General features: G+C 38.7%; 1 protein-coding gene and 3 non-coding genes across 4 annotated transcripts in view; 2 read left to right on the plus strand and 2 right to left on the minus strand.

Moving 5' to 3' along the window:
• LOC140178625 (uncharacterized) overlaps nucleotides 1–25,507 on the plus strand; it is a 48,703-nt gene that overhangs the window by 12,843 nt on the left and 10,353 nt on the right. The gene's annotated exons all lie outside the window — the stretch shown is intronic.
• On the plus strand, nucleotides 11,890–11,997 carry LOC112745957 (small nucleolar RNA R71). The gene has a single exon (XR_003173861.1). It is a non-coding gene; the product is annotated as a small nucleolar RNA R71 (small nucleolar RNA).
• Nucleotides 17,201–17,308, minus strand: LOC112745459 (small nucleolar RNA R71). The gene has a single exon (XR_003173387.1). It is a non-coding gene; the product is annotated as a small nucleolar RNA R71 (small nucleolar RNA).
• Nucleotides 25,298–25,405, minus strand: LOC112745460 (small nucleolar RNA R71). The gene has a single exon (XR_003173388.1). It is a non-coding gene; the product is annotated as a small nucleolar RNA R71 (small nucleolar RNA).

Consider the following 25,507-nt stretch of genomic DNA (forward strand, 5'->3'; position numbering starts at 1 on the left):
TCTCAATTAATGACTTGATTCATAAGAAATCACAAGATATGATTCTAGAACTTAAAGTTTGAATCTTTCTTAACAAGCAAGTAACAAACTTCAAATTTTTTGAATCGAAACATTAATTGCTTATGTTATTTTCGAAAATTTGATATAAAAATAAGAAAAAGATTTTTGAAAAATATTTTTGGAATTTTCGAAAATAACTAAGAATTTTGAAAAAGATTTGATTTTTGGAAAAAGATTTTGAAAAAGATAAGATTTTCAAATTGAAAATTTGATTTGACTCATAAGAAACAACTTGATTTTGAAAATTTTTGAAAAAGTCAATCCAAATTTTCGAATTTGAAGAGAGAAAAAGGGAAAGATATTTTTTTGATTTTTGAATTTTTATGATGAGAGAGAAAAACATGAAAATTATGCAATGCATGAGAATTTTAGATCAAAACATGTGATGCATGCAAGAATGCTATGAATGTCAAGATGAACACCAAGAACACTATGAATGTCATGATGAACATCAAGAACATATTTTTGAAAAATTTTTAATACAAGGAAAACATGCAAGACACCAAACTTAGAATTCTTTAATGCTTAGACACTAAGAATTCAAGAATGCATATGAAAAACAACATACAACACAGAACAAAAAATCATCAAGATCAAACAAGAAGACTCACCAAGAACAACTTGAAGATCATGAAGAACACTATGAATGCATGAAATTTTCAATGAAAGCTCCGGTCCAAAACACTAGACATGGCCAATGGCCAGCCAAGCTTCAGCAGGTGAATCAGGAACAGCAGCAGGTGGATTAGCAACAACTAGCTTGCTCTTGATAACAAATTGCTGCCTCAGTCCAAATGAATTTATACATGGCTTTTCAGCCAGCCAGGCTTCACATGCTTCATGAAACACTAGAATTCATTCTTAAAAATTTTGAATAAAAATATATTTTTGAAAACATTTTTTTTTTCGAAAATAAAAGAAAAATTTTTGAAAGATTTTTGAAAACTTTTTGAAAAGAAAACGAAAAGAAAGTTACCCAATCTGAGCAACAAGATGAACCGTCAGTTGTCCAAACTCGAACAATCCCCGGCAACGGCGCCAAAAACTTGGTACGCGGAATCGTGATTACACTTTAATTATGTAAAATTCATTGCTCTTCCTTTCCCTGGAAATGGCGCCAAAAACATGATGCCAAGACCATGGTTCACAACTCCGTGTAACTAACCAGCAAGTGCACTGGGTCGTCCAAGTAATACCTTACGTGAGTAAGGGTCGAATCCCACGGAGATTGTTGGTATGAAGCAAGCTATGGTCACCTTGCAAATCTCAGTTAGGCAGATATAAATTGATCATGGTGTTTTCGAATAATAATTAATAGAATAGGGATAGAAATACTTATGTAATTCATTGGTGAGAATTTCAGATAAGCGAATGGAGATGCTTTCGTTCCTCTGAACCTCTGCTTTCCTGCTATCTTCATCCAATCAGTCTTACTCCTTTCCATGGCTGGCTTTATGTGATACATCACCACTGTCAATGGCTACTTTCGGTCATCTCTCGGGAAAATGATCCAATGCCCTGTCACGGCACGGCTAATCGTCTGGAGGCATCACCCTTGTCAATGGCTTCATCTTATCCTCTCAGTAAAAATGGTCAAAGCACCCTGTCACGGCACGGCTATTCATCTGTCGGTTCTCGATCATGCTGGAATAGGATTTACTATCCTTTTGCGTCTGTCACTAACGCCCTGCAATCGCGAGTTTGGAGCTCGTCACAGTCATTCATTCATTGAATCCTACTCGGCATACCACAGACAAGGTTTAGACTTTCCGGATTCTCTTGAATGCCGCCATCATTCTAGCTTACGCCACGAAGATTCTGATTAAGAGATCTAAGAGATACTCATTCAGTCGAAGGTACAACGGAAGTAGTTGTCAGGCACGCGTTCATAGGGAATGATAATGATTGTCACGTTCATCACATTCAGATTGAAGTATGAATGAATATCTTAGAAGCGAAATAAGATGAATTGAATAGAAAACAGTAGTATTTTGCATTAGTCTTTGAGGAACAGCAGAGCTCCACACCTTAATCTATGGAGTGCAGAAACTCTACCGTTGAAAATACATAAGTGAATGGTCCAGGCATGGCCGAATGGCCAGCCCCTCTGATCTAAGAACCAGGCGTCCAAAGATGTCAAATACAATAGTGAAATGTCCTATTTATAATAAACTAGCTACTAGGGTTTACAGAAGTAAGTAATTGATGCATAAATCCACTTCCGGGGCCCACTTGGTGTGTGCTTGGGCTGAGCTTGAGTGTTGCACATGTAGAGGTCCTTTCTGGAGTTGAACGCCAGCTTTTGTGCCAGTTTGAGCGTTCAACTCTGGTTTTGGCTCCTTTTCTGGCGCTGGACGCCAGATTTGGGCAGAAAGCTGGCGTTGAACGCCAGTTTACATCATCTATTCTTGGCCAAAGTATGGACTATTATATATTGCTGGAAAGCCCTGGATGTCTACTTTCCAACGCAATTCGAAGCGCACCATTTCGAGTTGTGTAGCTCCCGAAAATCCACTTTGAGTGCAGGGAGGTCAGAATCCAACAGCATCAGCAGTCCTTCTTCAACCTCTGAATCTGATTTTTGCTCAAGTCCCTCAATTTCAGCCAGAAAATACCTGAAATCACAGAAAAACACACAAACTCATAGTAAAGTCCAGAAATGTGAATTTAACATAAAAACTAATGAAAACATCCCTAAAAGTAACTAGATCCTACTAAAAACATACTAAAAATAATGTCAAAAAGCGTATAAATTATCCGCTCATCAGACGGAATACCACAGACAAGGTTTAGACTTTCCGGATTCTCTTGAATGCCGCCATCATTCTAGCTTACGCCACGAAGATTCTGATTAAGAGATCTAAGAGATACTCATTCAGTCGAAGGTAGAACAGAAGTGGTTGTCAGGCACGCGTTCATAGGGAATGATAATGATTGTCACGTTCATCACATTCAGATTGAAGTATGAATGAATATCTTAGAAGCGAAATAAGATGAATTGAATAGAAAACAGTAGTACTTTGCATTAGTCTTTCAGGAACAGCAGAGCTCCACACCTTAATCTATGGAGTGCAGAAACTCTACCGTTGAAAATACATAAGTGAATGGTCCAGGCATGGCCGAATGGCCAGCCCCTCTGATCTAAGAACCAGGCGTCCAAAGATGTCAAATACAATAGTGAAATGTCCTATTTATAATAAACTAGCTACTAGGGCTTACAGAAGTAAGTAATTGATGCATAAATCCACTTTCGGGGCCCACTTGGTGTGTGCTTGGGCTGAGCTTGAGTGTTGCACATGTAGAGGTCCTTTCTGGAGTTGAACGCCAGCTTTTGTGCCAGTTTGGGCGTTCAACTCTGGTTTTGGCTCCTTTTCTGGCGCTGGACGCCAGATTTGGGCAGAAAGCTGGCGTTGAACGCCAGTTTACGTCGTCTATTCTTGGCCAAAGTATGGACTATTATATATTGCTGGAAAGCCCTAAATGTCTACTTTCCAACGCAATTCGAATCGCGCCATTTCGAGTTGTGTAGCTCCCGAAAATCCACTTTGAGTGCAGGGAGGTCAGAATCCAACAGCATCAGCAGTCCTTCTTCAACCTCTGAATCTGATTTTTGCTCAAGTCCCTCAATTTCAGCCAGAAAATACCTGAAATCACAGAAAAACACACAAACTCATAGTAAAGTCCAGAAATGTGAATTTAACATAAAAACTAATGAAAACATCCCTAAAAGTAACTAGATCCTACTAAAAACATACTAAAAATAATGTCAAAAAGCGTATAAATTATCCGCTCATCACACGGAATACCACAGACAAGGTTTAGACTTTCCGGATTCTCTTGAATGCCGCCATCATTCTAGCTTACGCCACGAAGATTCTGATTAAGAGATCTAAGAGATACTCATTCAGTCGAAGGTAGAACAGAAGTGGTTGTCAGGCACGCATTCATAGGGAATGATAATGATTGTCACGTTCATCACATTCAGATTGAAGTATGAATGAATATCTTAGAAGCGAAATAAGATGAATTGAATAGAAAACAGTAGTACTTTGCATTAGTCTTTGAGGAACAGCAGAGCTCCACACCTTAATCTATGGAGTGCAGAAACTCTACCGTTGAAAATACATAAGTGAATGGTCCAGGCATGGCCGAATGGCCAGCCCCTCTGATCTAAGAACCAGGCGTCCAAAGATGTCAAATACAATAGTGAAATGTCCTATTTATAATAAACTAGCTACTAGGGTTTACAGAAGTAAGTAATTGATGCATAAATCCACTTTCGGGGCCCACTTGGTGTGTGCTTGGGCTGAGCTTGAGTGTTGCACGTGTAGAGGTCCTTTCTGGAGTTGAACGCCAGCTTTTGTGCCAGTTTGGGCGTTCAACTCTGGTTTTGGCTCCTTTTCTGGCGCTGGACGCCAGATTTGGGCAGAAAGTTGGCGTTGAACGCCATTTTACGTCATCTATTCTTGGCTAAAGTATGGACTATTATATATTGCTGGAAAGCCCTGGATGTCTACTTTCCAACGCAATTTGAAATGCGCCATTTCAAGTTGTGTAGCTCCCGAAAATCCACTTTGAGTGCAGGGAGGTCAGAATCCAACAGCATCAGCAGTCCTTCTTCAACCTCTGAATCTGATTTTTGCTCAAGTCCCTCAATTTCAGCCAGAAAATACCTGAAATCACAGAAAAACACACAAACTCATAGTAAAGTCCAGAAATGTGAATTTAACATTAAAAACTAATGAAAACATCCCTAAAAGTAACTAGATCCTACTAAAAACATACTAAAAATAATGTCAAAAAGCGTATAAATTATCCGCTCATCACACGGAATACCACAGACAAGGTTTAGACTTTTCGGATTCTCTTGAATGCCGCCATCATTCTAGCTTACGCCACGAAGATTCTGATTAAGAGATCTAAGAGATACTCATTCAGTCGAAGGTAGAACAGAAGTGGTTGTCAGGCACGCGTTCATAGGGAATGATAATGATTGTCACGTTCATCGCATTCAGATTGAAGTATGAATGAATATCTTAGAAGCGAAATAAGATGAATTGAATAGAAAACAGTAGTACTTTGCATTAGTCTTTGAGGAACAGCAGAGCTCCACACCTTAATCTATGGAGTGCAGAAACTCTACCGTTGAAAATACATAAGTGAATGGTCCAGGCATGGCCGAATGGCCAGCCCCTCTGATCTAAGAACCAGGCGTCCAAAGATGTCAAATACAATAGTGAAATGTCCTATTTATAATAAACTAGCTACTAGGGTTTACAGAAGTAAGTAATTGATGCATAAATCCACTTTCGGGGCCCACTTGGTGTGTGCTTGGGCTGAGCTTGAGTGTTGCACGTGTAGAGGTCCTTTCTGGAGTTGAACGCCAGCTTTTGTGCCAGTTTGGGCGTTCAACTCTGGTTTTGGCTCCTTTTCTGGCGCTGGACGCCAGATTTGGGCAGAAAGCTGGCGTTGAATGCCAGTTTACGTCATCTATTCTTGGCCAAAGTATGGACTATTATATATTGCTAGAAAGCCCTGGATGTCTACTTTTCAACGCAATTCGAAGTGCGCCATTTCGAGTTGTGTAGATCCCGAAAATCCACTTTGAGTGCAGGGAGGTCAGAATCCAACAGCATCAGCAGTCCTTTTTCAACCTCTGAATCTGTTTTTTGCTCAAGTCCCTCAATTTCAGCCAGAAAATACCTGAAATCACAGAAAAACACACAAACTCATAGTAAAGTCCAGAAATGTGAATTTAACATAAAAACTAATGAAAACATCCCTAAAAGTAACTAGATCCTACTAAAAACATACTAAAAATAATGTCAAAAAGCGTATAAATTATCCGCTCATCACATGGAATACCACAGACAAGGTTTAGACTTTTCGGATTCTCTTGAATGCCGCCATCATTCTAGCTTACGCCATGAAGATTCTGATTAAGAGATCTAAGAGATACTCATTCAGTCGAAGGTAGAACAGAAGTGGTTGTCAGGCACGCGTTCATAGGGAATGATAATGATTGTCACGTTCATCGCATTCAGATTGAAGTATGAATGAATATCTTAGAAGCGAAATAAGATGAATTGAATAGAAAACAGTAGTACTTTGCATTAGTCTTTGAGGAACAGCAGAGCTCCACACCTTAATCTATGGAGTGCAGAAACTCTACCGTTGAAAATACATAAGTGAATGGTCCAGGCATGGCCGAATGGCCAGCCCCTCTGATCTAAGAACCAGGCGTCCAAAGATGTCAAATACAATAGTGAAATGTCCTATTTATAATAAACTAGCTACTAGGGTTTACAGAAGTAAGTAATTGATGCATAAATCCACTTCGGGGGCCCACTTGGTGTGTGCTTGGGCTGAGCTTGAGTGTTGCACGTGTAGAGGTCCTTTCTGGAGTTGAACGCCAGCTTTTGTGCCAGTTTGGACGTTCAACTCTGGTTTTGGCTCCTTTTCTGGCGCTGGACGCCAGATTTGGGCAGAAAGCTGGCGTTGAACGCCAGTTTACGTCGTCTATTCTAGGCCAAAGTATGGACTATTATATATTGCTGGAAAGCCCTGGATGTCTACTTTCCAACGCAATTGGAAGCGCGCCAGTTTGAGTTCTGTAGCTCCAGAAAATCCACTTTGAGTGCCGGGAGGTCAGAATCCAACAGCATCAGCAGTCCTTCTTCAACCTCTGAATCTGATTTTTGCTCAAGTCCCTCAATTTCAGCCAGAAAATACCTGAAATCACAGAAAAACACACAAACTCATAGTAAAGTCCAGAAATGTGAATTTAACATAAAAACTAATGAAAACATCCCTAAAAGTAACTAGATCTTACTAAAAACATACTAAAAACAATGTCAAAAAGCCTATAAATTATCCGCTTATCACAACACCAAACTTAAATTGTTGCTTGTCCCCAAGCAACTGAAAATCAAATAGGATAAAAAGAAGAGAATATACTATAAATTCCAAACTATCAATGAAACATAGCTTCAATCATATGAGCGGGACTTATAGCTTTTTGCCTCTTGAATAGTTTTGGCATCTCACTTTATCCATTGAGGTTCAGAATGATTGGCATCTATAGGAACTCAGAGTTCAGATAGTGTTATTGATTCTCCTAGTTCAGTATGATGATTCTTGAACACAGCTTTTTTATGAGTCTTGGCCGTGGCCCTAAGCACTTTGTTTTCCAGTATTACCACCGGATACATAAATGCCATAGACACATAATTGGGTGAACCTTTTCAGATTGTGACTCAGCTTTGCTAAAGTCCCCAATTAGAGGTGTCCAGGGTTCTTAAGCACACTCTTTTTTTTGCTTTAGACCTTGACTTTAACCGCTCAGTCTCAAGTTTTCACTTGACACCTACACGCCACAAGCACATGGTTAGGGACAGCTTGGTTTAGCCACTTAGACTAGGATTTTATTCCTTTGGGCCCTCCTATCCACTGATGCTCAAAGCCTTGGGATCCTTTTTATTTGCCCTTGCCTTTTGGTTTTAAGGGTTATTGGCTTTTTTGCTCTTGCCTCTTGGTTTTAAGAGCTTTTGGCTTTTTCTGCTTGCTTTTTTTTTCTTTCTATATTTTTTTTTCGCCTATTTTTTTTTTCTGCAAGCTTTGTTCTTTGCTGCTTTTTCTTGCTTCAAGAATCATTTTTATGATTTTTCAGATTATCAAATAACATGTTTCCTAGTCATCATTCTTTCAAGAGCCAACATATTTAACATTCTTAAACAACAACTTCAAAAGACATATGCACTGTTCAAGCATACATTCAGAAAACAAGAAGCATTGTCACCACATCAATATAATTAAGCTAAGTTCAAGGATAAATTTGAAACTCATGTACTTCTTGTTCTTTTGAATTAAAACATTTTTCATTTAAGAGAGGTGATGGATTCATAGGACATTTATAACTTTAAGACAAAGTTACTAACTACTAATGATCATGTAATGAAGACACAAACATAGATAAGCACATAACATAGAAAACGAAAAACAGAAGAAATAAGAACAAGGAATGAATCCACCTTAGTGATGGTGGCGTTTCCTTCTTGAGGAACCAATGATGTCCTTGAGCTCTTCTATGTCTCTTCCTTGTCTTTGTTGCTCCTCCCTCATTGCTTTTTGATCTTCTCTGATTTCATGGAGCATGATGGAGTGCTCTTGATGTTCCACCCTTAGTTGTCCCATATTGGAACTCAATTCTCCTAGGGAGGTGTTAATTTGCTCCCAATAGTTTTGTGGAGGAAAGTGCAATTGAGGCATCTCCGGGATCTCATGGTGATGAGCTTCATACGCCTCTTGAGCTCCATGAGTGGGCTCCCTTGCTTGCTCCATCTTTTTCTTAGTGATGGGCTTGTCCTCTTTGATGAGGATATCTCCCTCTATGTCAATCCCAGCCGATTTGCATAGGTGGCAAATGAGGTGAGGAAAGGCTAACCTTGCCATGGTGGAGGACTTGTCAGCCACCTTGTAGAGTTCTTGAGGTATAATCTCATGAACTTCCACCTCTTCTCCAATCATGATGCTTTGGATCATGATGGCCCGGTCTATGGTAACTTCAGACCGGTTGCTAGTGGGAATGATTGAGCATTGAATGAACTCCAACCACCCTCTAGCTACAGGCTTGAGGTCCAATCTTCTTAGTTGAACCGGCTTGCCTTTGGAGTCAATCTTCCATTGAGCTCCTTCTACACATATGTCCATAAGGACTTGGTCCAACCTTTGATTAAAGTTGACCCTTCTAGTGTAGGGGTGTTCATCTCCTTGCATCATGGGCAAGTTAAACGCCAACCTCACATTTTCCGGACTAAAATCCAAGTATTTCCCCTGAACCATTGTAATATAGTTCTTTGGATCCGGGTTCTTACTTTGATCATGGTTCTTGGTGATCCATGCATTAGCATAGAACTCTTGAACCATTAGGATGCCGACTTGTTTGATGGGATTTGTTAGAACTTCCCAACCTCTTCTTTGAATTTCATGTCGGATCTCCGGATACTCATTTCTTTTGAGTTTGAAAGGGACCTCAGGGATCACCTTCTTCTTGGCCACAACATCATAGAAGTGGTCTTGATGGGCTTTGGAGATGAACCTTTCCATCTCCCATGACTCGGATGTGGAAGCTTTTGTCTTCCCTTTCCCCTTTCTAGAGGATTCTCCGGTCTTAGGTGCCATCAATGGTAATGGAAAAACAAAAAGCTTATGCTTTTACCACACCAAACTTAGAATTTTGCTCGCCCTCGAGCAATAAAAGAAAGAATAGATGAAGAAGAAGAAGAAATGGAGGAGAGGGAGAGTGGGGAGTGTTTCGGCCAAGAAGGGTGTAGAGGGGTGTGTTATGTGAATTTGATGAAGAATGGAGGGCTTTATATAGGGAAGGGAGGGGGGGAAAGGTTTCGGCCATATGGGTGGGTTTGGGTGGGAAATTGGTTTTGAATTTTTGAAGGTAGGTGGAGTTTATGAGGTAGGTTTATGGGGAAGAGTGGATGGATGTGAGTGGTGAAGAGGTGATGGGGAAGAGAGTATGAGGTGATTGGTGAAGGATTTTTGGGGAAGAGTGTTTATGGGGTTGTGTGAAAGAAAGTGGTAAGAAGAAGTGAGTGGAGGTAGGTGGGGATCCTGTGAGGTCCACAGATCCTGAGTGGATCCTGTGGGGTCCACAGATCTTGAGTGGATCCTGTGGGGTCCACAGATCCTGAGGTGTTCAAGGATTTACATCCCTGCACCCATTAGGCATGTAAAAATGCCTTTGCACACAACTCTGGGCGTTCAGCGCCAGGTTGGTGGCCATTTTGGGCGTTCAACGCACATTTGTGTGCCATTTCTGGCGTTGAACGCCAGAACCATGCCTGTTCTGGCGTTCAGTGCCCAGAAGCTGCCCATTTTGGGCGTTCAGCGCCAGAACCATGCTCTGTTCTGGCGCTGAACGCCAGACAGATGCTCCTCCAGGGTGTGATTTTTCTTCTGCTGTTTTTGATTCCGTTTTCAATTTTTATATTTATTTTGTGACTCCACATGATCATGAACCTATAAAGACATATAATTAAGAAAAATATAGTTAGATAAATAAAAATTGGGTTGCCTCCCAACAAGCGCTTCTTTAATGTCAATAGCTTGACAGTGGGCTCTCATGGAGCCTCACAGATATTCAGAGCATTGTTAAAACTCTCCAACACCAAACTTAGAGTTTGGATATGGGAGTTCAACACCAAACTTAGAGTTTGGTTGTGGCCTCCCAACACCAAACTTAGAGTTTGACTGTGGGGGCTTGGGTTGACTCTGCTTTGAGAGAAGCTTTTCATGCTTCCTCTCCATGGTTGCAGAGGGAGATCCTTGAGTTTTAAACACAAGGGAGTCCTTATTCCATTGAAGGACTAGTTCACCTCCGTCAACATCAATCATAGCTCTTGCTGTGGCCAGGAAAGGTCTTCCTAGGATGATGGATTCATCCTCTTCCTTTCCAGTATCCAGGACTATGAAATCAGCAGGGATGTAAAGGCCTTCAACCTTTACTAACACGTCCTCTACTTGTCCATAAGCCTGTTTTCTTGAACTGTCTGCCATCTCTAATGAGATTTTAGCAGCTTGCACCTCATAGATTCCCAGTTTCTCTATTACAGAGAGGGGCATGAGGTTTATTCCTGAACCAAGGTCACATAGAGCCTTAAAGATCATGGTGCCTATGGTACAGGGTATTATGAACTTTCCAGGATCCTGTCTCTTCTGAGGCAATGTCAGTTGATCCAGATCACTTAGTTCATTGATGAACAAGGGAGGTTCAACTTCCCAAGTATCAATGCCAAATAATTTGGCATTCAGCTTCATGATTACACCAAGAAACTTGGCAGTTTGCTCTTCAGTAACATCCTCATTCTCTTCAGAAGAGGAATACTCATCAGAGCTTATGAAGGGCATAAGGAGGTTCAATGGAATCTCTATGGTCTCTAGATGAGCCTCAGAGTCCTTTGGTTCCTCAGAGGGAAGATCCTTATTGATCACTGGACGTCCCAGGAGGTCTTCCTCCTTGGGATTCACGTCCTCCACTCCCCTAGTAGGTTCGGCCATGGTGCTTATGTCAATGGCCTTGCACTCTCCTTTTGGGTTCTCTTCTGTATTGCTTGGGAGAGTACTGGGAGGGATTTCAGTGATCCTTTTACTCAGGTGGCCCACTTGTGCTTCCAAATTTCTAATGGAAGATCTTGTTTCATTCATGAAACTTACAGTAGCCTTAGACAGATCAGAGACTAAGTTTGCCAAATTAGAAGTATTTTATTCAGAGTTCTCTGTCTGTTGCTGAGTGGATGCTGGAAAAGGTTTATTATTGCTAAACCTGTTTCTTCCACCATTATTAAAGCCTTGTTGAGGCTTTTGATCCTTCCATGAGAAATTTGGATGATTTCTCCATGATGAGTTATAGGTGTTTCCATAAGGTTCACCTAAATAATTTACCTCTGCTATTGCAGGGTTTTCAGGATCATAAGCTTCTTCTTCATAAGAAGCCTCTTGAGTACTGTTGGATGCAGCTTGCATTCCAATCAGACTCTGAGAGATCATATTGACTTGCTGAGTCAATATTTTGTTCTGAGCTAATATGGCATTCAGAGTATCAACTTCAAGAACTCCCTTCTTCATAGGCGTCCCATTACTCACAGGATTCCTTTCAGAAGTGTACATGAACTGGTTATTAGCAACCATGTCAATGAGTTCTTGAGCTTCTGCAGGCGTTTTCTTTAGGTGAATGGATCCATCTGCAGAAGTGTCCAGTGACATCTTTGATAGCACAGATAAACCATCATAGAATATATCCAGGATGGTCCATTCTGAAAGCATGTCAGAAGGACACTTTTTGGTCAGCTGTTTGTATCTTTCCCAAGCTTCATAGAGGGATTCACCATCTTTTTGTTTGAAGGTTTGAACATCCACTCTAAGCTTGCTCAGCTTTTGAGGAGGAAAGAACTTGACTAAGAAAGCCGTGACCAGCTTATCCCAAGAGTTCAGGCTATCTTTAGGTTGAGAATCCAACCATGTTCTAGCTCTGACTCTTACAGCAAAAGGGAAAAAACATGAGCCTGTAGACTTCAGGATCTACTCCATTAGTCTTAACAGTATCACATATCTGCAAGAATTCAGTTAAGAACTGAAAAGGATCTTCAGATGGAAGTCCATGAAACTTGCAGTTTTGCTGCATCAGAGAAACTAATTGAGGTTTCAGCTCAAAGTTGTTTGCTCCAATGGCAGGAATGGAGATGCTTCTTCCATGTAAATTGGAATTTGGTGCAGTAAAGTCACCAAGCATTCTCCTTGCATTATTATTATTTTCGGCTGCCATCTCCTCTTCCTGTTCGAAAATTCCTGTAAGGTTGTCTCTGGATTGTTTTATTTTAGCTTCTCTTAATTTTCTTTTTAGAGTCCTTTTAGGTTCTGGATCTGCTTCAACAAGAATGTTCTTGTTCTTGCTCCTGCTCATATGACAAAGAAGAGGGCACAGAAAAATAATAATAATAGGGATCCTTTTTGCCCAAGCACAGAGGTTCCCTTATGTGAGTAGAAGAAAAGAAGAAAAGAAAATCTGAACTCAGAGAGAGAGGGAGTTCGGATTTTTGGTGAGTTGAAGGAAAGATGTTAGTATATCAATAAACAAATAGAAGAAGATGAGAGGGGGAAGTGAATTTTCGAAAACAATTTTTGAAAAAGAGTTAGTGATTTTTGAGAATAGTTTTTGAAAAAGGTTAGTAAAAATTTTTTTTTTCGAAAATTAAAATAAAAAATTAGAATAATTAGTTAATTCAAAAGAAATTTTTGAAAAAGGGAGAAGATATTTTCGAAAATTAGAGAGAGAGAGTTAGTTAGGTGGTTTTGAAAAAGATGAGAAACAAACAAAAAGTTAGTTAGTTAGTTGAAACAAATTTGAAAAGATAAGAAGTTAGGAGGTTAGAAAAGATATTTTGAAACCAACTTTTTGAAAAAGGTAAGATAATAGGTTTGTTGTCCCTTATAATCCTTTACTTTTAATGAAGTATCGTGCTTGATGAGCGGATAATTTATACGCTTTTTGACATTGTTTTTAGTATGTTTTTAGTAGGATCTAGTTACTTTTAGGGATGTTTTCATTAGTTTTTATGTTAAATTCACATTTCTGGACTTTACTATGAGTTTGTGTGTTTTTCTGTGATTTCAGGTATTTTCTGGCTGAAATTGAGGGACTTGAGCAAAAATCAGATTCAGAGGTTGAAAAAGGACTGCTGATGCTGTTGGATTCTGACCTCCCTGCACTCAAAGTGTATTTTCTGGAGCTACAGAACTCGAAATGGCGCGCTTCCAATTGCGTTGGAAAGTAGACATCCAGGGCTTTCCAGCAATATATAATAGTCTATACTTTGGCCAAGAATTGACGACGTAAATTGGCGTTCAACGCCAGCCTTCTGCCCAAATCTGGCATCCAGCGCCAGAAAAGGATCCAAAACCAGAGTTGAACGCCCAAACTGGCACAGAAACTGGCGTTCAACTCCACAAATGGCCTCTGCACGTGCAACACTCAGGCTCAGCCCAAACACACACCAAGTGGGCCCAGGAAGTGGATTTATGCATCAATTACTTACTCATGTAAACCCTAGTGACTAGTTTATTATAAATAGGACCGTTTACTAGTCTTTTTGAGCATCTTTGGACGCCTGGTTCTTAGATCAAGGGGGCTGGCCATCTCGGCCATGCCTGGACCTTCACTTATGTATTTTCAACGGTAGAGTTTCTACACTCTATAGATTAAGGTGTGGAGCTCTGCTGTTCCTCAAAGATTAATGCAAAGTACTACTGTTTTCTATTCAATTCTTCTTATTTCGCTTCTAAGATATCCATTCGCACCCAAGAACGTGATGAAGGTGATGATTATGTGTGACGCTCATCATCCTTCTCCCTTATGAACGCGTGCCTGACAAACACTTCTGTTCTACATGAAATAAGCTAGAATGAGTATCTCTTAGATCTCCTAACCGGAATCTTCGTGGCGTAAGCTAGAATGATGGCGGCATTCAAGAGAATCCGGAAGGTCTAAACCTTGTCTGTGGTATTCTGAGTAGGATTCAATGATTGAATGACTGTGACGAGCTTCAAACTCGCGAGTGCTGGGCGTTAGTGACAGACGCAAAAGGAGGGTGAATCCTATTCCAGCATGATCGAGAACCGACAGATGAATAGCCGTGCCGTGACAGGGTGCGTGAGCATATTATTCACTGAGAGGAGGGGATGTAGCCACTGACAACGGTGATGCCCTTGCATACAGCCAGCCATGGAAAGGAGTAAGACAGATTGGATGAAGATAGCAGGAAAGCAGAGGTTCAGAGGAACGAAAAGCACCTCCATTCGCTTATCTGAAATTCCTACCAATGAATTACATAAGTATCTCTATCCCTATTTTACTATATAATATTTGAAAACACCATTATCACTTTATATCTGCCTGACTGAGATTTATAAGGTGACCATAGCTTGCTTCATACCAACAATCTCCATGGGATTCGACCCTTACTCACGTAAGGTATTACTTGGACGACCCAGTGCACTTGCTGGTTAGTTGTATCGAAGTTGTGACAATTATGAATTAAGATCAGAGCACCAAGCTTTGGAGCCATTACCAGGGATTATTCGAACCTGGAGATCACAATTTCGTGCACCAAGTTTTTGGCGCCGTTGCCGGGGATTGTTCGAGTTTGGACAACTGACGGTTCATCTTGTTGCTCAGATTAGGTAATTTTCTTTTCGCTTTCTTTTCAAAAATATTTTCAAAAATATTTCTAAAATTTTCTCATCTGTTTTCGAAAAAAAATAAAAATGTTTTCAAAAATTTTATTCAAAATTTTTAAGAATGAATTCTAGTGTTTCATGAAGCATGTGAAGCCTGGCTGGCTGTAAAGCCATGTCTAAATTCATTTGGACTGAGGCTTGCAATTTGTTATCAAGAGCAAATTAGTTGTTGCTCATCCACCCGCTGCTGATCCATGATCACCTGCTGAAGCTTGGCTGGCCATTGGCCATGTCTAGTGTTTTGGACGGGAGCTTTCATTGAAAGCTTGGCTGGCTAGTGAGCCATGTCTAATTCCTGGACTGAAGCTTTAGACTAACATGGCAAGATTCCTGGAATTCATATTAAAAATTTTGGAATCCTTATTTTTCTTTTTCAATTAATTTTCGAAAAATAAGAAAAAAATCCAAAAAAATTAGAAAATCATAAAAATAAAAAATATTTTGTGTTTCTTGTTTGAGTCTTGAGTCATATCATAAGTTTGGTGTCACTTGCATATGCATCTTGCATTTTTTCAAAAATATCATGCATTCATAGTGTTCTTCATGATCTTCAAGTTGTTCTTGGTAAGTCTTCTTGTTTGATCTTGATGATTTTTTGTTTTGTGTCTTTTCATGTTTATCATATGCATTCTTGAATTCTTAGTGCGTAAGCATTAAAGAATTCTAAGTTTGGTGTCTTGCATGTTTTCTTTGCATTAAAAGTTTTTCAAAATTGTGTCTATGATGTTCATCTTGGCATTCAAAGTGTTCTTGGTGTTCATCTTGACATTCATAGCATTCTTGCATGCATCACATGTTTTGATCTAAAAATTTCATGCATTGCATAATTTTCATGTTTTTCATAAAAAATTCAAAAATAAAAAAAATATCTTTCCCTTTTTCTCTCATCAAATTCGAAAATTTGAGTTGACTTTTTCAAAAATTTTTAAAATCAAGTTGTTTCTTATGAGTCAAATCAAATTTTCAATTTGAAAATCTTATCTTTTTCAAAATCTTTTTCAAAAATCAAATCTTTTTCAAAATTCTTAGTTATTTTCGAAAATTCAAAAAAAAATATTTTTCAAAAATCTTTTTCTTATTTTTATACCAAATTTTCGAAAATAACATAAACAATTAATGTTTTGATTCAAAAATTTGAAGTTTGTTACTTGCTTGTTAAGAAAGATTCAAACTTTAAGTTCTAGAATCATATCTTGTGATTTCTTATGAATCAAGTCATTAATTGTGATTTTAAAAAAATCAAATCTTTTTCAAAACTAATTTCAATCATATCTTTTCAAAAATATCTTCTTATCTTATCTTTTTCAAAAATATCTTTTCAAAATATCTTTCCTAACCTCCTAACTTCCTATCTTTTCAAAATTTGTTTCAACTAACTAACTAACTTTTTGTTTGTTCCTTAACTTTTTCAAAACCACCTAACTAACTCTCTCTCTCTCTAATTTTCGAAAATATCTCCCCTCTTTTTCAAAAACTTTTTTATTAACTAATTATTTTTATTTTTAAATTTTAAAAATTTTTTCGAAAATTTCTAACATTTTTCAAAAACCATTTTTCAAAAATCACTAACACTTTTTCAAAATAATTTTCGAAAATTATCCCTCCCTCATCTCATTCTATTTATTCATTCATATCCTAACATCTCATCTCACATCTCTTCCATCCGTACAGTTGTGTTTCTTCCTTTACATCACATTCTTTGTCTCCCCCTCTTTTCTTCCACTCACAAAGGGATCCCTATACTGTGGTATAAAGGATCTATATTATTATTATTATTTTTCTGTGCTTTCTTCTTTGTCATATGAGCAGGAGCAAGGACAAGAACATTCTTGTGGAAGCAGATCCAGAACCTGAAAGGACTCTGAAGAGAAAATTAAGAAAAGCTAAAATACAACAATCCAGAGATAACCTTTCAGAAATTTTCGAACAGGCAGAGGAGATGGCAGCCGAAAATAATAATAATGTAAGGAAGATGCTTGGTGACTTTACTGCACCTAATTCCAATTTACATGGAAGAAGCATCTCCATTCCTGCCATTGGAGCAAACAACTTTGAGCTGAAACCTCAATTAGTTTCTCTGATGCAGCAGAACTGCAAGTTTCATGGACTTCCATCTGAAGATCCTTTTCAGTTCTTAACTGAATTCTTGCAGATATGTGATACTGTTAAGACTAATGGAGTAGATCCTGAAGTCTACAGGCTCATGCTTTTCCCTTTTGCTGTAAGAGACAGAGCTAGATTATGGTTGGATTCTCAACCCAAAGACAGCCTGAACTCTTGGGATAAGCTGGTCACGGCTTTCTTAGCCAAGTACTTTCCTCCTCAAAAGCTGAGCAAGCTTAGAGCTGATGTTCAAACCTTCAGACAGAAAGAAGGTGAATCCCTCTATGAAGCTTGGGAAAGATACAAACAGTTGACCAAAAAGTGTCCTTCTGACATGCTTTCAGAATGGACCATCCTGGATATATTCTATGATGGTTTATCTGAGTTATCAAAAATGTCACTGGACACTTCTGCAGGTGGATCCATTCACCTAAAGAAAACGCCTGCAGAAGCTCAAGAACTCATTGACATGGTTGCTAATAACCAGTTCATGTACACTTTTGAAAGGAATCCTGTGAGTAATGGGACGCCTATGAAGAAGGGAGTTCTTGAAGTTAATACTCTGAATGCCATATTGGCTCAGAATAAAATATTGACTCAGCAAGTCAATATGATCTCTCAAAATCTGCATGGAATGCAAGCTGCATCCAACAGTACTCAAGAGGAATCTTCTGAAGAAGAAGCCTATGATCCTGAGAACCCTGCAATAGTAGAGGTGAATTACTTAGGTGAACCTTATGGAAACACTTATAACTCAACATGGAGAAATCATCCAAATTTCTCATGGAAGGATCAAAAGCCCCAACAAGGCTTTAATAATGGTGGAAGAAACAGGTTTAGCAATAGCAAACCTTTTCCATCATCAACTCAGCAACAGACAGAGAACTCTGAACAAAATGCTTCTAATTTAGCAAATCTAGTTTTTGATCTATCGAAGGCCACTGTAAGTTTCATGAATGAAACAAGATCTTCCATTAGAAATCTGGAAGCACAAGTGGGCCAGCTGAGTAAAAGGATCACTGAAATCCCTCCTAGTACTCTCCCAAGCAATACAGAAGAGAATCCAAAAGGAGAGTGCAAGGCCATTGACATAAGCGCCATGGCCGAACCTGTGAGGAGAGGAGAGGACGTGAATTCCAAGGAGGAAGACCTCCTGGGATGTCCAGTGACCAATAAGGAGCTTCCCTCTGAGGAACCAAAGGACTCTGAGGCTCATCTAGAGACCATAGAGATCCCATTGAACCTCCTTATGCCCTTCATGAGCTCTGAGGAATATTCCTCTTCTGAAGAGAATGAGGATGTTACTGAAGAGCAAACTGCCAAGTTTCTTGGTGCAATCATGAAGCTGAATGCCAAATTATTTGGCATTGATACTAGGGAAGTTAAACCTCCCTTGTTCATCAATGAACTAAGTGATCTAGATCAACTGACATTGCCTCAAAAGAGACAGGATCCTGGAAAGTTCATAATACCCTGTACCACAGGCACCATGATCTTCAAGGCTCTGTGTGACCTTGGTTCAGGAATAAACCTCATGCCCCTCTCTGTAATAGAGAAACTGGGAATCTATGGGGTGCAAGCTGTTAAAATCTCACTAGAGATGGCAGACAGCTCAAGAAAACAGGCTTATGGACAAGTAGAAGATGTATTAGTAAAAGTTGAGGGCCTTTACATACCTACTGATTTCATAGTCCTGGATACTGGAAAGGAAGAGGATGAATCCATCATCCTAGGAAGACCTTTCTTGGCCACAGTAAGAGCTGTGATTGATGTTGACAGAGGTGAAATAGTCCTTTAATGGAATGAGAACTCCCTTGTATTCAAAACTCAAGGATCTCCCTCTGCAATCATAAAGAGGAAGCAGAAAAAGCTTCTCTCCAAACAGAGTCAACCAGAGCCCCCACAGTCAAACTCTAAGTTTGGTGTTAGGAGGCCACAACCAAACTCTAAGTTTGGTGTTGAACTCCCATATCCAAACTCTAAGTTTGGTGTTGGAGAGTCTCAACAAAGCTCTGCACATCTGTAAGGTTCCATGAGAGCCCACTGTCAAGCTATTGACATTAAAGAAGCGCTTGTTGGGAGGCAACCCAATGTTTATCTAATTCTTATTTTTATTGTTTTTCATGTTTTCTTAGGTTCATGATCATGTGGAGTCACAAAATAAACAAAAAAATCAAAAACGGAATCAAAAACAGCAGAAGAAAAATCACACCCTGGAGGAGCATCTGTCTGGCGTTCAAACGCCAGAACAGAGCATAGTTCTGGCGCTGAACGCCCAGAATGGGAGCATCCTGGCACTGAACGCCCAGAACAAGCATGGTTCTGGCGTTCAACGCCAGAAATGGCAGCAAAGGGGCGTTGAACGCCCAAAATGGGCACCAACCTGGCGCTGAACGCCCAGAGTTGTGTGCAAGGGCATTTTGCATGCCTAAATTGGTGCAGGGATGTAAATGCCTTGACACCCCAAGATCTGTGGACCCCACAGGATCCCCACCTACCTTCACTCACTCTCTTCTCTCTTCTCAATCATCCTCCATTCCCAATAAACACTCATCCCTTCTGTCTTCCATTTACCACTCACACCCATACACCCACTTACCTTAAAAAATTCAACATCTCTTCCCCACCCAATCCCACCCATATGGCCGAATACACACAGCCATCCATCTCCTCCATATCTTCTTCCTCTTCTATTCTTTCTTCTTTTGCTCGAGGGCGAGCAACATTCTAAGTTTGGTGTGGTAAAAGCATAGCTTTTTTGTTTTTTCCATAACCATTGATGGCACCTAAGGCCAGAGAAACCTCTAGAAAGAGGAAAGGGAAGACAAAAGCTTCCATCAAGGGTCTATAGCTCAGTGGTAGAACATTTGACTGCAAATCAAGAGATCCCTGAGATACCTCAGGGGATACATTTTCTTCCACACAATTATTGGAAGCAACTAAGGGTGGAACATCAAGAGCACTCCATCATCCTTCATGAAATCAGAGAAGATCTAAAAGCAATGAAGGAGGAGCAGCCAAGGCAAGGAAGAGACATAGAAGAGCTCAAGGACATCACTAAGGTGGACTCATTCCTTGTTCTTACTTTCTCTGTTTTTCATTTTCTATGTTATGTGCTTATCTATGTTTGTGTCTTCATTACATGATCATTAGTAGTTAGTAACTCTGTCTTAAAGTTATGAATGTCCTATGAATCCATCACCTCTCTTAAAATAAAAACTGTTTTAATTCAAAAGAACAAGAAGTACATGAGTTTTGAATTTATCCTTGAACTTAGTTTAATTATATTGATGTGGTGATAATGCTTCTTGTTTTCTGAATGTATGCTTGAACAGTGCATATGTCTTTTGAAGTTGTTGTTTAAGAATGTTAAATATGTTGGCTCTTGAAAGAATGATGACTAGGAGACATATTATTTGATAATCTGAAAAATCATAAAAATGATTCTTGAAGCAAGAAAAAGCAGCAAAGAGCAAAGCTTGCAGAAAAAAAAAATAGGCGAAAAAAAAATAGAAAGAAAAAGCAAGCAGAAAAAGCCAAAAGCTCTTAAAACCAAGAGGCAAGAGCAAAAAGCCAATAACCCTTAAAACCAAAAGGCAAGGGAAAATAAAAAGGATCCCAAGGCTTTGAGCATCAGTGGATAGGAGGGCCTAAAGGAATAAAATCCTGGTCTAAGCGGCTAAACCAAGCTGTCCCTAACCATGTGCTTGTGGCGTGTAGGTGTCAAGTGAAAACTTGAGACTGAGCGGTTAAAGTCAAGGTCCAAAGCAAAAAAAAAAAGAGTGTGCTTAAGAACCCTGGACACCTCTAATTGGGGACTTTAGCAAAGCTGAGTCACAATCTGAAAAGGTTCACCCAATTATGTGTCTGTGGCATTTATGTATCCGGTAGTAATACTGGAAAACAAAGTGCTTAGGGCCACGGCCAAGACTCATAAAGAAGCTGTGTTCAAGAATCATCATACTGAACTAGGAGAGTCAATAACACTATTCGAAATCTGAAGTTCCTATAGATGCCAATCATTCTAAACTTCAATGGATAAAGTGAGATGCCAAAACTATTCAAGAGGCAAAAAGCTATAAGTCCCGCTCATATGATTGAAACTATGTTTCATTGATAGTTTGGAATTTATAGTATATTCTCTTCTTTTTATCCTATTTGATTTTCAGTTGCTTGGGGACAAGCAACAATTTAAGTTTGGTGTTGTGATGAGCGGATAATTTATACGCTTTTTGACATTGTTTTTAGTATGTTTTTAGTAGGATCTAGTTACTTTTAGGGATGTTTTCATTAGTTTTTATGTTAAATTCACATTTCTGGACTTTACTATGAGTTTGTGTGTTTTTCTGTGATTTCAGGTATTTTCTGGCTGAAATTGAGGGACTTGAGCAAAAATCAGATTCAGAGGTTGAAAAAGGACTGCTGATGCTTTTGGATTCTGACCTCCCTGCACTCAAAGTGGATTTTCTGGAGCTACAGAACTCGAAATGGTGCGCTTCCAATTGCGTTGGAAAGTCGACATCCAGGGCTTTCCAGCAATATATAATAGTCCATACTTTGGCCAAGAATTGACGACGTAAACTGGCGTTCAACGCCAGCCTTCTGCCCAAATCTGGCATCCAGCGCCAGAAAAGGATCCAAAACCAGAGTTGAACGCCCAAACTGGCACAGAAACTGGCGTTCAACTCCACAAATGGCCTCTGCACGTGCAACACTCAGGCTCAGCCCAAACACACACCAAGTGGGCCCAGGAAGTGGATTTATGCATCAATTACTTACTCATGTAAACCCTAGTGACTAGTTTATTATAAATAGGACCGTTTACTAGTCTTTTTGAGCATCTTTGGACGCCTAGTTCTTAGATCAAGGGGGCTGGCCATCTCGGCCATTCCTGGACCTTTACTTATGTATTTTCAACGGTAGAGTTTCTACACTCCATAGATTAAGGTGTGGAGCTCTGCTGTTCCTCAAAGATTAATGCAAAGTACTACTGTTTTCTATTCAATTCTTCTTATTTCGCTTCTAAGATATCCATTCGCACCCAAGAACGTGATGAAGGTGATGATTATGTGTGACGCTTATCATCCTTCTCCCTTATGAACGCGTGCCTGACAAACACTTCTGTTCTACATGAAATAAGCTAGAACGAGTATCTCTTAGATCTCCTAACCGGAATCTTCGTGGCGTAAGCTAGAATGATGGCGACATTCAAGAGAATCCGGAAGGTCTAAACCTTGTCTGTGGTATTCTGAGTAGGATTCAATGATTGAATGACTGTGACGAGCTTCAAACTCGCGAGTGCTGGGCGTTAGTGACAGACGCAAAAGGAGGGTGAATCCTATTCCAGCATGATCGAGAACCGACAGATGAATAGTCGTGCCGTGACAGGGTGCGTGAGCATATTATTCACTGAGAGGAGGGGATGTAGCCACTGACAACGGTGATGCCCTTGCATACAGCCAGCCATGGAAAGGAGTAAGACAGATTGGATGAAGATAGCAGGAAAGCAGAGGTTCAGAGGAACGAAAAGCACCTCCATTCGCTTATCTGAAATTCCTACCAATGAATTACATAAGTATCTCTATCCCTATTTTACTATATAATATTCGAAAACACCATTATCACTTTATATCTGCCTGACTGAGATTTATAAGGTGACCATAGCTTGCTTCATACCAACAATCTCCGTGGGATTCGACCCTTACTCACGTAAGGTATTACTTGGACGACCCAGTGCACTTGCTGGTTAGTTGTATCGAAGTTGTGACAATTATGAATTAAGATCAGAGCACCAAGCTTTGGAGCCATTACCAGGGATTATTCGAACCTAGAGATCACAATTTCGTGCACCAAGTTTTTGGCGCCGTTGCCGGGGATTGTTCGTGTTTGGACAACTGACGGTTCATCTTGTTGCTCAGATTAGGTAATTTTCTTTTTGTTTTCTTTTCAAAAATCTTTCAAAAATATTTTCAAAAAAAAAAAATTTCTCTTTTGTTTTCGAAAAAAAATAAAAATGTTTTCAAAAATTTATTCAAAATTTTTAAGAATGAATTCTAGTGTTTCATGAAGCATGTGAAGCCTGGCTGGCTGTAAAACCATGTCTAAATTCATTTGGACTGAGGCTTGCAATTTGTTATCAAGAGCAATTTAGTTGTTGCTCATCCACCTGCTGCTGATCCATGATCACCTGCTGAAGCTTGGCTGGCCATTGGCCATGTCTAGTGTTTTGGACTGGAGCTTTCTTTGAAAGCTTGGCTGGCTAGTGAGCCATGTCTAATTCTTGGACTGAAGCTTTAGACTAACATGGCAAGATTCCTGGAATTCATATTAAAAATTTTGGAATCCTTATTTTTTCTTTTTCATATTATTTTCGAAAAAAATCCAAAAAAAAAAATTAGAAAATCATAAAAATAAAAAAAAAATATTTTATGTTTCTTGTTTGAGTCATGTGTCATGTTATAAGTTTGGTGTCAATTGCATGTGCATCTTGCATTTTTCGAAAATTTCATGCATTCATAGTGTTCTTCATGATCTTCAAGTTGTTCTTGGTAAGTCTTCTTGTTTGATCTTGATGATTTTTTGTTTTGTGTCTTTTCATGTTTTTCATATGCATTCTTGAATTCTTAGTGTCTAAGCATTAAAGAATTCTAAGTTTGGTGTCTTGCATGTTTTCTTTGCATTAAAAATTTTTCAAAATTGTGTCTATGATGTTCACCATGACATTCAAAGTGTTCTTGGTGTTCATCTTGACATTCATAGCATTCTTGCATGCATCACATGTTTTGATCTAAAAATTTCATGCATTGCATATTTTTCATGTTTTTCATAAAAATTTCAAAAAATAAAAAAAAATATCTTTCCCTTTTTCTCTCATCAAATTCGAAAATTTGGATTGACTTTTTCAAAAATTTTTAAAATCAAGTTGTTTCTTATGAGTCAAATCAAATTTTCAATTTGAAAATATTATCTTTTTCAAAATCTTTTTCAAAGATCAAATCTTTTTCAAAATTCTTAGTTATTTTCAAAAATTCCAAAAAAATATTTTTCAAAAATCTTTTTCTTATTTTTATATCAAATTTTCGAAAATAACATAATCAATTAATGTTTTGATTCAAAAATTTGAAGTTTGTTACTTGCTTGTTAAGAAAGATTCAAACTTTAAGTTCTAGAATCATATCTTGTGATTTCTTATGAATCAAGTCATTAATTGTGATTTTAAAAATCAAATCTTTTACAAAACTAATTTTATCATATCTTTTCAAAAAATATCTTCCTATCTTATCTTTTCCAAAAATATCTTTTCAAAATATCTTTCCTAACCTCCTAACTACTTATCTTTTCAAAATTGGTTTTCAAAATTTGTTTCAACTAACTAACTAACTTTTTGTTTGTTTCTTAACTTTTTCAAAACTACCTAAACTAACTCTCTCTCTCTCTCTCTAATTTTTGAAAATATCTTCCCTCTTTTTCAAAAATTTCTTTTTTATTAACTAATTATTTTTATTTTTTATTTAAAAAAAATTCGAAAAAAAAATACTAACCTTTTTCAAAAACTATTTTCGAAAATCACTAACTCATTTTCAAAAATTGTTTTCGAAAATTCACTTCCCCCTCTCATCTTCTTCTATTTGTTTATTGATATACTAACATCTTTCCTTCAACTCACCAAAAATCCGAACCCCCTCTCTCTCTGAGTTCAGATTTTCTTTTCTTCTCTTCTTCTACTCACACAGGGATCTCTATACTGTGGTATAAAGGATCTCTATTATTATTATTATTTTTCTGTGCCTTCTTCTTTGTCATATGAGTAGGAGCAAGGATAAGAACATTCTTGTAGAAGCAGATCCAGAACTGAAAGGACTCTGAAGAGAAAATAAGAGAAGCTAAAATACAACAATCCAGAGAACCTTCAGAAATTTTCGAACAGCAGAGGAGATGGCAGCCGAAAATAATAATAATGTAAGGAAGATGCTGGTGACTTTACTGCACCTAATTCCAATTTACATGGAAGAAGCATCTCCATTCCTGCATTGGAGCAAACAACTTTGAGCTGAAACCTCAATTAGTTTCTCTGATGCAGCAGAACTGCAAGTTTCATGGACTTCCATCTGAAGATCCTTTTCAGTTCTTAACTGAATTCTTGCAGATATGTGATACTGTTAAGACTAATGGAGTAGATCCTGAAGTCTACAGGCTCATGCTTTTCCCTTTTGCTGTAAGAGACAGAGCTAGATTATGGTTGGATTCTCAACCCAAAGACAGCCTGAACTCTTGGGATAAGCTGGTCACGGCTTTCTTAGCCAAGTACTTTCCTCCTCAAAAGCTGAGCAAGCTTAGAGCTGATGTTCAAACCTTCAGACAGAAAGAAGGTGAATCCCTCTATGAAGCTTGGGAAAGATACAAACAGTTGACCAAAAAGTGTCCTTCTGACATGCTTTCAGAATGGACCATCCTGGATATATTCTATGATGGTTTATCTGAGTTATCAAAAATGTCACTGGACACTTCTGTAGGTGGATCCATCACCTAAAGAAAACGC

Source organism: Arachis hypogaea, chromosome 14 (genome assembly GCF_003086295.3).
Source record: "Arachis hypogaea cultivar Tifrunner chromosome 14, arahy.Tifrunner.gnm2.J5K5, whole genome shotgun sequence".
NCBI classification, from domain to species: Eukaryota; Viridiplantae; Streptophyta; class Magnoliopsida; order Fabales; family Fabaceae; genus Arachis; species Arachis hypogaea.